Here is a 15,852-nt window from a genome sequence, read left to right as displayed (position 1 = left end):
GACACATTATCCTCTTTGTCAATCTTTCCTCACTCATTCTCTCAATGTGACCAATCAATTTCAAAACAACATCTGCTCTCTTAACGACACTCTTTTCATTACCACACATCTCTCTTACCCTTTCATCACTTACTCGATCAAACCACTTCACACCAAATATTGTCCTCATACATCTCATTTCCAGGACATCCACCATCCTCTGCACAACTCTATCTACAGACCACGCCTCATAACATATAACATTATTGGAACTAATAATCCTTCAAACATACCATTTTTTGCTTTCCAAGATAACGTTCACGACTTCCACACATTTTTCAACACCCCCAGAACTTTCGTTCACTCCCCCACCCTGTGACTCATCTCCGCTTCAATCGTTCCATCCGCTGCCAAATCCACTCCCAGATATCTAAAACACTTCACTTCCTCTAAATTTTCTCCATTCAATCTTAACTCCCAATTAATTTGTCCCTTAACCCTAATGTATCTAATAAAGTTGCTCCTATTTACATTTACTCTGAGCTTTCTTCTTTCAAACACTTTACCAAACTCAGTCACCAGTTTTCTGCATATTCTCACAAAAATCAGCCACCAGCGCTGTGTCATCAACGAACAACAACTGACTGTTTTCCCAGGTTCTCTCATCCATAACGGACTGCATATTTCCCCTCTTTCCAAAACTCTTGCATTCACCTCCCTAACAACACCATACATAAACAAATTAAACAATCATGGAGACATCACACACCCCTGCCGCAAAGCAACATTCACTGAGAACCAATCATTATATATATATATATATATATATATATATATATATATATATATATATATATATATATATATATATATATATATATTATATATATATATATATATATATATATATATATATATATATATATATATATATATATATATATATATATACTTATATATATATATAATATATATATATATATATATATATATATATATATATATATATGTATACATATATATATGCATTTTTCACTATGAAAATCGTCAAAATGCTCTCTCTTTCTCTTTCACAAATAATCTTACGTCTTCATCCACCACTCATACCCTTTCTAATCAATCCACCTCCACTCTTCTCGAGTCCACAAGCATCTTTTGCGCAATCCATCACTGATTCCCTATATACATCACATTCCTCCCCCACTCCCCTTACTTCCATTGTTCTCACCTTTTTCCATTCTGTACTCTGCAATTGAGTGGGAGATGTATAAAAGAAAGAGACAGGAGGTCAAGAGAAAGGTGCAAGAGGTGAAAAAGAGGGCAAATGAGAGTTGGAGTGAGAGAGTATCATTAAATTTTAGGGAAAATAAAAAGATGTTCTGGAAGGAGGTACATAAAGTGCGTAAGACATGGGAGCAAACGGGAACTTCAGTGAAGGGCGCAAATGGAGAGGTGATAACAAGTAGTGGTGATGTGAGAAGGAGATGGAGTGAGTGTTTTGAAGTTTGTTGAATGTGTTTGATGATAGAGTGGCAGGTATAGGGTGTTTTGGTGGAGGTGGTGTGCAAAGTGAGAGGGTTAGGGAAAATGATTTGGTAAACAGAGAAGAGGTAGTAAAAGCTTTAAGGAAGATGAAAGCCGGCAAGGCAGCAGGTTTGGATGGTATTGAAGAGGAATTTATTAAAAAGGGGGGTGGCTGTATTATTGACTGGTTGGTAAGGTTATTTAATGTATGTATGACTCATGGTGAGGTGCCTGAGGATTGGCGGAATGCGTGCATAGTGCCATTGTACAAAGGCAAAGGGGATATGAGTGAGTGCTCAAATTTCAGAGGTATAAGTTTGTTGAGTATTCCTGGTAAATTATATGGGAGGGTATTGATTTAGAGGGTGAAGGCATGTACAGAGCATCAGATTGGGGAAGAGCAGCTGCTCCCAAAACATATATAGATATATATATGTATATGTATATATATATATATATTATATATATATATTATATATATATATATATATTTATATTATATATATATATATATATATATATATGTATATATATATATATATATATATATATATATATATATATATATATATATATACATATATATATATATATATATATATATATATATATATATATATATATATATATATATATATATATATATATATATATATATATATATTTTCTTTCTTTTTTCTTTTAAACTATTAGCCATTTCCCGCGTTAGCGAGGTAGCGTTAAGAACAGAGGACTGGGCCTTTTTTGGAATATCCTCACCTGGCCCCCTCTGTTCCTTTTTTGGAAAAAAAAAAAAAAAAAACCGAGAGGGGAGGATTTCCAGCCCCCGCTCCCTCCCCTTTTAGTCGCCTTCTACGACACGCAGGGAATACGTGGGAAGTATTATTAATCCCCTATCCCCAGGGATAATATATATATATTTTTTTTTTATTATACTTTGTCGCCGTGTCCCGCGCCTGCGATGCAGCGCAAGGAAACAGACGAAAGAAATGGCCCCCCCCCCCCATACACATGCACACACATACGTCCACACACGCAAACATACACACCCACACAGCCCTCCATGGTTCACCCCAGACGCCCAACACGCCCCGACCCAATCCACCGACAGCACGTCAACCCCGGCACACCACATCGCTCTAACTCACACTATTCCCCCCCCCCCCCCACCCCCCCGCATGCCCAGGCCCCGATCACACAAAATCCCCCCCCACTCCACCCTTCCACCCCCAATCCGGTCTCCCCCCCCCTCCTCGCTCCCCCCCACCTCCGACACACACATTCTCCCGGTCAATCCCCCCCCACTCATTCCCTCCACGCGCCCAAACCACTTCAAAACACCCTCCTCCGCTCTCTCAACGACGCCCCCCCCCCATCTCCACACACCTCCCCCACCCCCACGCCACTCACTCGACCAAACCACCCCACACCACACACTTCCCCAAACACCCCACCCCCAGCACATCCATCCTCCTGCACACAACTCCATCCACAGCTCACACTTCGCAACCACACAACACTGTTGGAACCACCACTCCTTCAAACATACCCACTTCTGCTCCCCGAGACAACGCTCTCGACTTCCACACATTCCTCAAGGCCCCCAGAACCCTCGCCCCCTCCCCCACCCCACGATCCACCCCCGCCTCCACGGCTCCATCCGCCGCCAGATCCACTCCCAGACACCCAAAACACTTCACCCCCTCCAGCCCTTCCCCACTCAAACCCACCTCCCAATTGACCTGACCCCCAACCCCACTATACCCAATAACCCTGCTCCCATTAACATCCACTCCCAACCCTCCCCTTCCACACACTCCACCAAACTCAGCCACCAGCCCCTGCAGCCTCTCACACGAACCAGCCACCAGCGCTGCACCACCAGCGAACAACAACTGACCCACCCCCCCAAGCTCTCCCATCCCCAACAGACCCCATACCCGCCCCCCCCCTCCAAAACTCTTGCATTTACCTCCCCAACAACCCCATCCATAAACAAACCAAACAACCACGGAGACACCACACACCCCCGCCGCAAACCCACACCCACCGAGAACCAACCACCCTCTCCCTCTCCTACACGTACACATGCCTTACATCCTCGATAAAAACTTTTCACTGCTTCTAACAACTTTCCTCCCACACCATATATTCTTAATACCTTCCACAGAGCATCTCTATCAACTCTATCATATGCCTTCTCCAGATCCATAAATGCCACATACAAATCCATTTGCTTTTCTAAGTATTTCTCACATACATTCTTCAAAGCAAACACCTGATCCACACATCCTCTACCACTTCTGAAACCACACTGCTCTTCCCCAATCTGATGCTCTGTACATGCCTTCACCCTCTCAATCAATACCCTCCCATATAATTTACCAGGAATACTCAACAGACTTATACCTCTGTAATTTGAGCACTCACTCTTATCCCCTTTGCCTTTGTACAATTGCACTATGCACGCATTCCGCCAATATATTATTATTTTATTTTTTTATTATACTTTGTCGCTGTCTCCCGCGTTTGCGAGGTAGCGCAAGGAAACAGACGAAAGAAATGGCCCAACACCCCCCCATACACATGTATATACATACGTCCACACACGCAAATATACATACCTACACAGCTTTCCATGGTTTACCCCAGACGCTTCACATGCCCTGCTTCAATCCACTGACAGCACGTCAACCCCGGTATACCACATCGCTCCAATTCACTCTATTCCTTGCCCTCCTTTCACCCTCCTGCATGTTCAGGCCCCGATCACACAAAATCTTTTTCGCTCCATCTTTCCACCTCCAATTTGGTCTCCCTCTTCTCCTTGTTCCCTCCACCTCCGACACATATATCCTCTTGGTCAATCTTTCCTCACTCATCCTCTCCATGTGCCAAACCACTTCAAAACACCCTCTTCTGCTCTCTCAACCACGCTCTTTTTATTTCCACACATCTCTCTTACCCTTACGTTACTCACTCGATCAAACCACCTCACACCACACATTGTCCTCAAACATCTCATTTCCAGCACATCCATCCTCCTGCGCACAACTCTATCCATAGCCCACGCCTCGCAACCATACAACATTGTTGGAACCACTATTCCTTCAAACATACCCATTTTTGCTTTCCGAGATAATGTTCTCGACTTCCACACATTCTTCAAGGCCCCCAGGATTTTCGCCCCCTCCCCCACCCTATGATCCACTATGATCCGCCAATATATGTATGTATATATTCCTATGAGTCTTCGCGGAAAATGAAATACGAAAAGTTCCCAAGTGCACTTTCATGTAATAATCACATCATCAGGGGAGACACAAGAGAGAAATATAACAGTCAGTTGATATACATCGAGGACACGAAGCTAGGACGCCATTTGGTAAACATGTGATTGTCCAAAACATACAACGAGCGTTCATAAACTTATCATTTTACAAATCTTATCAACAATAAAGTTATCTAATTTGTACATACCATCACTAATATTAAGATTATAATTCTTTGTGTATTTAATAATAGAAGATTCAATGATATTTCTCTTGGTAATAGAGTTAGAGTTAACAATTGAGATGACGTTACTCCAGTCAATACAATGATCATAGTTTTTAACATGATTAAAGAAGGCATTTGATTCTTGTCCCGTTCTTATACCTAGATTTATGTTGCTTAAGTCTAACAGAAAGATACTTACCAGTCTGACCAACTTAAAATTTATCACAGTTTCCACAAGGAACTTTATAGATGCAACCAAGAGAATTTTCTGGTGAATTCCTGATTAAGATATTCTTTATAGTATTATTGTTGCTAAAGGCAACATTTACATTAAAAGATTTAAGCAAAATGGGAAGCAAAGTGAAATTATTATTAAAAGAGAGAACTAAAAGATTCTTGGTGTCAATGGGAGGTTTGGGCTCAACTCTAGAAAATGATTTCTTTGCTAACTTTAAGGGATTTATCACTGAAAGATCTAGGGTACTTTAACTTAGATCCAATAAAATATATCTTGTCAAACTCATCATCAATAAAATCTGGACTGCAAATACGTAAAGCCCTTAGGAACATAGATTGAAATGATGATAATTTAACTCAGTCATGCTGAGATGAGTAATAATGAATATATGAGCGTGCATTGGTGTGTTTTCTGTATATGCTAAACTTAAACTTGTTTCCTTGTCTATGGATCATGCAATCTAAAAATGGTAACATACCATTATTTTCATTTTCTACAGTAAATTTGATGGAAGGTACTAAATTGTTAAGTAAGGGGAGAAATATTTCTAAATTTTCATTTGTTGGCCAAACACAAAGAACATCATCTACATACGTAAACGAAATTGCATTAGAAGGTAAGATATCCTTTAGTAATTTTGTTTCAAAAAATTCTATATAAAGATTACTTAGTACAGGTGAAAGAGGGTTACCCATTGCCATACCAAATTTTTGAGCATAATAATCTCCATTAAATTGAAATACACAGTCTTTATACACAATTTTATCAGTTCAATGAAATTAGACTTTGAAACAGGTAAATGAATATCATCCAAGACATCAAATAAATATTCTAAAAGGTCATCAACTGGAACTTTAGTGAAAAGTGAGGAAACATCAAAGCTAACTAGTTTGAAATCAAAATTATTATTGATATTGTTTAGCTTGTTGACTAAATCTACATTGTTCATGATATTAGAATTTGATACCTTACCCACTAGAGGGCTTAATAAGGAAACTAATCATTTTGATAATTTATATGTGATGGAGCCTACTGAACTCACTATAGGACTTGCTGGAAAATTTTGTTTATGTGTTTTGATAAGTCCATACATATATGGCAATGAAGGGGACAAAGATGACAAATTTTTGATAAGAGAAATATTACCTTTGAACAACAACTTCATTTCTTTACTGAAGTGAGAATTAACTGCTCCTAAGGGATTTTTGATAAGTTTAGAATATGTTGTGTTATTATTTAGAAGATCATTCATTTTAGATAAATAGCTACTTTTGTGTAAAATCACAACAGTGTTAGCCTTATCTGCTTCAGTAATATGTATATGCTTGTCTTTTTTTAAGGTGATAATAGCTCTTATGAATCTTTTAGGGCAATTAGCTTCCACTGGTTTTGACAAACTGGCATACACTAAACCCTTGCAAATATTGATATCATCATTACTTAAATTACTTCTAAATTACAAAAAGACATTGTGACATCAACACAGCTTGTTTCTCTGTTGGAGCACACAAAACTTAAGCCATAGCCTAATGCACACAAGGAATCTTTATCTAGTTGTTTATTATGAATCTTTTAGGGCAATTAGCTTCCACTGGTTTTGACAAACTGGCATACACTAAACCCTTGCAAATATTGATATCATCATTACTTAAATTACTTCTAAATTACAAAAAGACATTGTGACATCAACACAGCTTGTTTCTCTGTTGGAGCACACAAAACTTAAGCTGGGTTTGTGTTCTTGGTCCAGTCGCTGTTTTCAATAAGATGGTCCAACTTATGATTTAGTGACGCTTGTAGCCTATTGCGTTCTTTCCATAATTCATCATAGCAATAGTCCAACATCCGGTTCTTCCAGTGTGTCGGTATTGTCATTTGCAAGGTACGTTTCTTCTCTCTTGAAATGCGGAAAGCCTCCTCCATTTCTAGTTTCTTTAATTCAATATTTTTCTTTAAAATAATATTTTGAAATTGGTCAAATGGTCGACCAGACAGCTGCAACAAACGTTGAGGTAGGACAAATCTTGGCATCACTAGTTCATCAAGGCATTTCCTAAGGAATTCAAATCGTAACTTCAGTTGGTGAGCCTTGATTATCGATTTGGAGAAAGCAGTAACGAAAGTAGAAAGTCCAGGACAGCTTGTAGAGAAATAATAAAAGAGCCGTGTGGAATCCATGTTGGAAAGGATCACAATCTTTTAGTTCTCCCTTTTAATAATAATTATACTTTGCTTCCCATGTTGCTTAAATCCTTTGATATAAATGTTGCCTTTAGCAACAATAATACTATAAAGAACATCTAAATCAGGAATTCACCAGAAAATTCTCTTGGCTGCATCTATAAAGTTCCTTGTGGAAACTGTGATGAATTTTATGTTGGTCAGAATGGTAAGTATCTTTCAGTTAGACTTACGCAACATAAATATAGTATAAGAACGTGACAAGAATCAAATGCCTTGTTTAATCATGTTAAAAACTATGATCATTGTATTGACTGGAGTAGCGCCATCTTAATTGCTAACTCTAACTCAATTACCAAGAAAAATATCATTGAATCTTCTATTATTGAATACACAAAGAATTATAGTCTTAATATTAGTGATGGTCTGTACAAATTAGATAACTTTCATTGCTGATAAGATTTGTAAAATGATAAGTTTATGAACGCTCGTTTTATGTTTTGGACACTCATATGTTTACCAAATGGCGTCCTAGCTTCGTCTCTTCGATGTATATCAACTGACTGTTATATTTCTCTCTTGTGTCTCCCCTGATGATGTGATTATTACACGAAAGTGCACGTGCAACTTTTCGTGTTTCATTTTCCCCGTGGACTCATAGGAATATATATATATATATATATATATATATATATATATATATATATATATATATATATATATATATATATATATATATATATATATATATATATATATATATATATATATTCATATATATATATATATATATATATATATATATATATATATATATATATATATATATATATATATATATATATATATATATATATATATGTATATTTATATATATATATATATATATATATATATATATATATATATATATATATATATAAATATATATATATATATATATATTTTTTTTTTTCTTTTTTTTTCATACTATTCGCCATTTTCCGCATTAGCGAGGTAGCGTTAAGAGCAGAGGACTGACCCTTTGACGGAATATCCTCACCTGGCCCCCTTCTCTATTCCCTCTTTTAGAAAAATAAATAAAAAAACAAGAGGGGGAGGATTTCCAGCCCCCCGCTCCCTTCCCTTTTATTCGCCTTCTACGACACGTACGAATACGTGGGAAGTATTCTTTCTCCCCTATCCACAAGGAAATATATATATATATATATATATATAATGTGGCAGTTGAGGGAATAATTGGTATACATGGGGTGTTCAGTGTTGTAAATGGAAATGGTGAAGAGCTTGTAGATTTATGTGCTGAAAAAGGACTGATGATTGGGAATACCTGGTTTAAAAAGCGATATATACATAAGTATACTTATGTAAGTAGGAGAGATGGCCAGAGAGCGTTATTGGATTACGTGTTAATTGACAGGCGTGCGAAAGAGAGACTTTTGGATGTTAATGTGCTGAGAGGTGCAACTGGAGGGATGTCTGATCATTATCTTGTGGAGGCTAAGGTGAAGATTTGTATGGGTTTTCAGAAAAGAAGAGTGAATGTTGGGGTGAAGAGGGTGGTGAGAGTAAGTGAGCTTGGGAAGGAGACCTGTGTGAGGAAGTACCAGGAGAGACTGAGTACAGAATGGAAAAAGGTGAGAACAATGGAAGTAAGGGGAGTGGGGGAGGAATGGAATGTATTTAGGGAATCAGTGATGGATTGCGCAAAAGATGCTTGTGGCATGAGAAGAGTGGGAGGTGGGTTGATTAGAAAGGGTAGTGAGTGGTGGGATGAAGAAGTAAGAGTATTAGTGAAAGAGAAGAGAGAGGCATTTGGACGATTTTTGCAGGAAAAAAAATGCAATTGAGTGGGAGATGCATAAAAGAAAGAGACAGGAGGTCAAGAGAAAGGTGCAAGAGGTGAAAAAAAGGGCAAATGAGAGTTGGGGTGAGAGAGTATCATTAAATTTTAGGGAGAATAAAAAGATGTTCTGGAAGGAGGTAAATAAAGTGCGTAAGACAAGGAAGCAAATGGGAACTTCAGTGAAGGGCGCAAATGGGGAGGTGATAACAAGTAGTGGTGATGTGAGAAGGAGATGGAGTGAGTATTTTGAAGGTTTGTTGAATGTGTTTGATGATAGAGTGGCAGATATAGGGTGTTTTGGTCGAGGTGGTGTGCAAAGTGAGAGGGTTAGGGAAAAGGATTTGGTAAACAGAGAAGAGGTAGTGAAAGCTTTGCGGAAGATGAAAGCCGGCAAGACAGCAGGTTTGGATGGTATTGCAGTGGAATTTATTAAAAAAGGGGGTGACTGTATTGTTGACTGGTTGGTAAGGTTATTTAATGTATGTATGACTCATGGTGAGGTGCCTGAGGATTGGCGGAATGCGTGCATAGTGCCATTGTACAAAGGCAAAGGGGATAAGAGTGAGTGCTCAAATTACAGAGGTATAAGTTTGTTGAGTCTTCCTGGTAAATTATATGGGAGGGTATTGATTGAGAGGGTGAAGGCATGTACAGAGCATCAGATTGGGGAAGAGCAGTGTGGTTTCAGAAGTGGTAGAGGATGTGTGGATCAGGTGTTTGCTTTGAAGAATGTATGTGAGAAATACTTAGAAAAGCAAATGGATTTGTATGTAGCATTTATGGATCTGGAGAAGGCATATGATAGAGTTGATAGAGATGCTCTGTGGAAGGTATTAAGAATATATGGTGTGGGAGGCAAGTTGTTAGAAGCAGTGAAAAGTTTTTATCGAGGATGTAAGGCATGTGTACGTGTAGGAAGAGAGGAAAGTGATTGGTTCTCAGTGAATGTAGGTTTGCGGCAGGGGTGTGTGATGTCTCCATGGTTGTTTAATTTGTTTATGGATGGGGTTGTTAGGGAGGTAAATGCAAGAGTTTTGGAAAGAGGGGCAAGTATGAAGTCTGTTGAGGATGAGAGAGCTTGGGAAGTGAGTCAGTTGTTGTTCGCTGATGATACAGCGCTAGTGGCTGATTCATGTGAGAAACTGCAGAAGCAGGTGACTGAGTTTGGTAACGTGTGTGGAAGAAGAAAGTTAAGAGTAAATGTGAATAAGAGCAAGGTTATTAGGTACAGTAGGGTTGAGGGTCAAGTCAATTGGGAGGTGAGTTTGAATGGAGAAAAACTGGAGGAAGTGAAGTGTTTTAGATATCTGGGAGTGGATCTGGCAGCGGATGGAACCATGGAAGCGGAAGTGGATCATAGGGTGGGGGAGGGGGCGAAAATTCTGGGGGCCTTGAAGAATGTGTGGAAGTCGAGAACATTATCTCGCAAAGCAAAAATGGGTATGTTTGAAGGAATAGTGGTTCCAACAATGTTGTATGGTTGCGAGGCGTGGGCTATGGATAGAGTTGTGCGCAGGAGGATGGATGTGCTGGAAATGAGATGTTTGAGGACAATGTGTGGTGTGAGGTGGTTTGATCGAGTGAGTAACGTAAGGGTAAGAGAGATGTGTGGAAATAAAAAGAGCGTGGTTGAGAGAGCAGAAGAGGGTGTTTTGAAGTGGTTTGGGCACATGGAGAGAATGATTGAGGAAAGATTGACCAAGAGGATATATGTGTCGGAGGTGTAGGGAACGAGGAGAAGAGGGAGACCAAATTGGAGGTGGAAAGATGGAGTGAAAAAGATTTTGTGTGATCGGGGCCTGAACATGCAGGAGGGTGAAAGGAGGGCAAGGAATAGAGTGAATTGGAGCGATGTGGTATACCGGGGTTGACGTGCTGTCAATGGATTGAATCAAGGCATGTGAAGCGTCTGGGGTAAACCATGGAAAACTGTGTAGGTATGTATATTTGCGTGTATGGACGTATGTATATACATGTGTATGGGGGGGGGTTGGGCCATTTCTTTTGTCTGTTTCCTTGCGCTACCTCGCAAACGCGGGAGACAGCGACAAAGTATACTAAAAAAAAAATAATATATAGATATCTGGGAGTGGATCTGGCAGCGGATGGAATCATGGAAGCGGAAGTGGATCATAGGGTGGGGGAGGGGGCGAAAATTCTGGGAGCCTTGAAGAATGTGTGGAAGTCGAGAACATTATCTCGGAAAGCAAAAATGGGTATGTTTGAAGGAATAGTGGTTCCAACAATGTTGTATGGTTGCGAGGCGTGGGCTATGGATAGAGTTGTGCGCAGGAGGATGGATGTGCTAGAAATGAGATGTTTGAGGACAATGTGTGGTGTGAGGTGGTATGATCGAGTAAGTAACATAAGGGTAAGAGAGATGTGTGGAAATAAAGAGAGCGTGGTTGAGAGAGCAGAAGAGGGTGTTTTGAAATGGTTTGGGCACATGGACAGAATGAGTGAGGAAAGATTGACCAAGAGGATAAATGTGTCGGAGATGGAGGGAACGAGGAGAAGAGGGAGACCAAATTGGAGGTGGAAAGATGGAGTGAAAAAGATTTTGTTTCATCGGGGCCTGAACATGCAGGAGGGTGAAAGGAGGGCAAGGAATAGAGTGAATTGTAGCGATGTGGTATACCGGGGTTGACGTGCTGTCAGTGGATTGAATCGGGGCATGTGAAGCGTCTTGGGTAAACCATGGAAAGCTGTGTAGGTATGTATATTTGCGTGTGTGGACGTATGTATATACATGTGTATGGGTGTGGGTTGCGCCATTTTTTTCGTCTGTTTCCTTGCGCTACCTCGCAAACGCGGGAGACAGCGACAAAGCAAAAAAAAAAATTATATATATATATATATATATATATATATATATATATATATATATATATATATATATATATATATATGTATATGGATATGCTGGAAATGAGATGGTTGAGGACAATATGTGGTGTGAGGTAGTTTGATCGAGTAAGTAACGTAAGGGTAAGAGAGATATGTGGAAATAAAAAGAGCGTGGTTGAGAGAGCAGAAGAGGGTGTTTTGAAATGGTTTGGGCACATGGAGAGAATGAGTGAGGAAAGATTGACCAAGAGGATATACATGTCGGAGGTGCAGGGAACGAGAAGTGGGAGACCAAATTGGAGGTGGAAAGATGGAGTGAAAAAGATTTTGTGTGATCGGGGCCTGAACATGCAGGAGGGTGAAAGGAGGGCAAGGAATAGAGTGAATTGGATCGATATGGTATACCGAGGTTGACGTACTGTCAGTGGATTGAATCAGGGCATGTGAAGCGTCTGGGGTAAGCCATGGAAAGCTGTGTAGGTATGTATATATGCGTGAGTGGACGTATGTATATACATGTGTATGGGGGTGGGTTGGCCCATTTCCCTCGTCTGTTCCCTTGCGCTACCTCGCAAACATACATACATACATACATATATATATATATATATATATATATATATATATATATATATATATATATATATATATATATATATATATATATATATATATATATATATATATTTTTTTTTTTATTTGTCGCTGTCTCCCGCGTTTGCGAGGTAGCGCAAGGAAACAGACGAAAGAAATGGCCCAACCCCCCCCCCATACACATGTATATATATACGTCCACACACGCAAATATACATACCTACACAGCTTTCCATGGTTTACCCCAGACGCTTCACATGCCTTGATTCAATCCACTGACAGCACGTCAACCCCGGTATACCATATCGCTCCAATTCACTCTATTCCTTGCCCTCCTTTCAACCTCCTGCATGTTCAGGCCCCGATCACACAAAATCTTTTTCACTCCATCATTCCACCTCCAATTTGGTCTCCCTCTTCTCCTCGTTCCCTCCACCTCCGACACATATATCCTCTTGGTCAATCTTTCCTCACTCATTCTCTCCATGTGCCCAAACCATTTCAAAACACCCTCTTCTGCTCTCTCAACCACGCTCTTTTTATTTCCACACATCTCTCTTACCCTTACGTTACTCACTCGATCAAACCACCTCACACCACACATTGTCCTCAAACATCTCATTTCCAGCACATCCATCCTCCTGCGCACAACTCTATCCATAGCCCACGCCTCGCAACCATAAAACATTGTTGGAACCACTATTCCTTCAAACATACCCATTTTTGCTTTCCGAGATAATGTTCTCGACTTCCACACATTCTTCAAGGCCCCCAGAATTTTCGCCCCCTCCCCCACCCTATGATCCACTTCCGCTTCCATGGTTCCATCCGCTGCTAGATCCACTCCCAGATATCTAAAACACCACTTCCTCCAGTTTTTCTCCATTCAAACTCATCTCCCAATTGACTTGACCCTCAACCCTACTTTACCTAATAACCTTGCTCTTATTCACATTTACTCTTAACTTTCTTCTTCCACACACTTTACCGAACTCAGTCACCAGCTTCTGCAGTTTCTCACATGAATCAGCCACCAGCGCTGTATCATCAGCGAACAACAACTGACTCACTTCCCAAGCTCTCTCATCCCCGACAGACTTCATACTTGCCCCTCTTTCCAAAACTCTTGCATTTACCTCCCTAACAACCCCATCCATAAACAAATTAAACAACCATGGAGACATCACACACCCCTCCCGCAAACCTACATTCACTGAGAACCAATCACTTTCCTCTCTTCCTACACGTACACATGCCTTACATCCTCGATAAAAACTTTTCACTGCTTCTAACAACTTTCCTCCCACACAATATATTCTTAATACCTTCCACAGAGCATCTCTATCAACTCTATCATATGCTTTCTCCAGATCCATAAATGCTACATACAAATCCATTTGCTTTTCTAAGTATTTCTCACATACATTTTTCAAAGCAAACACCTGATCCACACATCCTCTACCACATCTGAAACCACACTGCTTTTCCCCAATCTGATGCTCTGTACATGCCTTCACCCTCTCAATCAATACCCTCCCATATAATTTACCAGGAATACTCAACAAACTTATACCTCTGTAATTTGAGCACTCACTCTTATCCCCTTTGCCTTTGTACAATGGCACTATGCACGCATTCCGCCAATCCTCAGGCACCTCACCATGAGCCATACATACATTAAATATCCTTACCAACCAGTCAACAATAAAGTCACCCCCTTTTTTAATAAATTCCACTGCAATACCATCCAAACCTGCTGCCTTCCCGGCTTTCATCTTCCGCAAAGCTTTCACTACCTCTTCTCTGTTTACCAAATCATTTTCCCTAACCCTCTCACTTTGCACACCACCTCGACCAAAACACCCTATATCTGCCACTCTATCATTAAACACATTCAACAAATCTTCAAAATACTCACTCCATCTTCTTCTCACATCACCACTACTTGTTATCACCTCCCCATTTGCGCCCTTCACTGAAGTTCCCATTTGCTCCCTTGTCTTACGCACTTTATTTACCTCCTTCCAGAACATCTTTTTATTCTCCCTAAAATTTAATGATACTCTCTCACCCCAATTCTCATTTGCCCTTTTTTTCACCTCTTGTACCTTTCTCTTGACCTCCTGTCTCTTTCTTTTATACATCTCCCACTCAATTGCATTTTTTCCCTGCAAAAATCGTCCAAATGCCTCTCTCTTCTCTTTCACTAATACTCTTACTTCTTCATCCCACCACTCACTACCCTTTCTAATCAACCCACCTCCCACTCTTCTCATGCCACAAGCATCTTTTGCGCAATCCATCACTGATTCCCTAAATACATCCCATTCCTCCCCCACTCCCCTTGCTTCCATTGTTCTCACCTTTTTCCATTCTGTACTCAGTCTCTCCTGGTACTTCCTCACACAGGTCTCCTTCTCAAGCTCACTTACTCTCACCACCCTCTTCACCCCAACATTCACTCTTCTTTTCTGAAAACCCATACAAATCTTCACCTTAGCCTCCACAAGATAATGATCAGACATCCCTCCAGTTGCACATCTCAGCACATTTACATCCAAAAGTCTCTCTTTCGCACGCCTGTCAATTAACACGTAATCAAATAACGCTCTCTGGCCATCTCTCCTACTTACATAAGTATACTTATGTATATCTCGTTTTTTAAACCAGGTATTCCCAATCAACAGTCCTTTTTCAGCACATAAATCTACAAGCTCTTCACCATTTCCATTTACAACACTGAACACCCCATGTATACCAATTATTCCCTCAACTGCCACATTACTCACCTTTGAATTCAAATCACCCATCACTATAACCCGGTCTCGTGCATCAAAACCACTAACACACTCATTCAGCTGCTCCCAAAACACTTGCCTCTCTTGATCTTTCTTCTCATGCCCAGGAGCATATGCACCAATAATCACCCACCTCTCTCCATCAACTTTCAGTTTTACCCATATTAATCGAGAATTTACTTTCTTACACTCTATCACATACTCCCACAACTCCTGTTTCAGGAGTATTGCTACTCCTTCCCTTGCTCTTGTCCTCTCACTAACCGCTGACTTTACTCCCCAGACATTCCCAAACCACTCTTCCCCTTTACCCTTGAGCTTCGTTTCACTCAGAGCCAAAACATCCA

This window comes from Panulirus ornatus, chromosome 14 (assembly GCF_036320965.1).
Source record: "Panulirus ornatus isolate Po-2019 chromosome 14, ASM3632096v1, whole genome shotgun sequence".
NCBI lineage: Eukaryota > Metazoa > Arthropoda > Malacostraca > Decapoda > Palinuridae > Panulirus > Panulirus ornatus.
The sequence above is the reverse complement of the archived record's forward strand: the minus strand, read 5'-3'. Positions refer to the sequence as shown.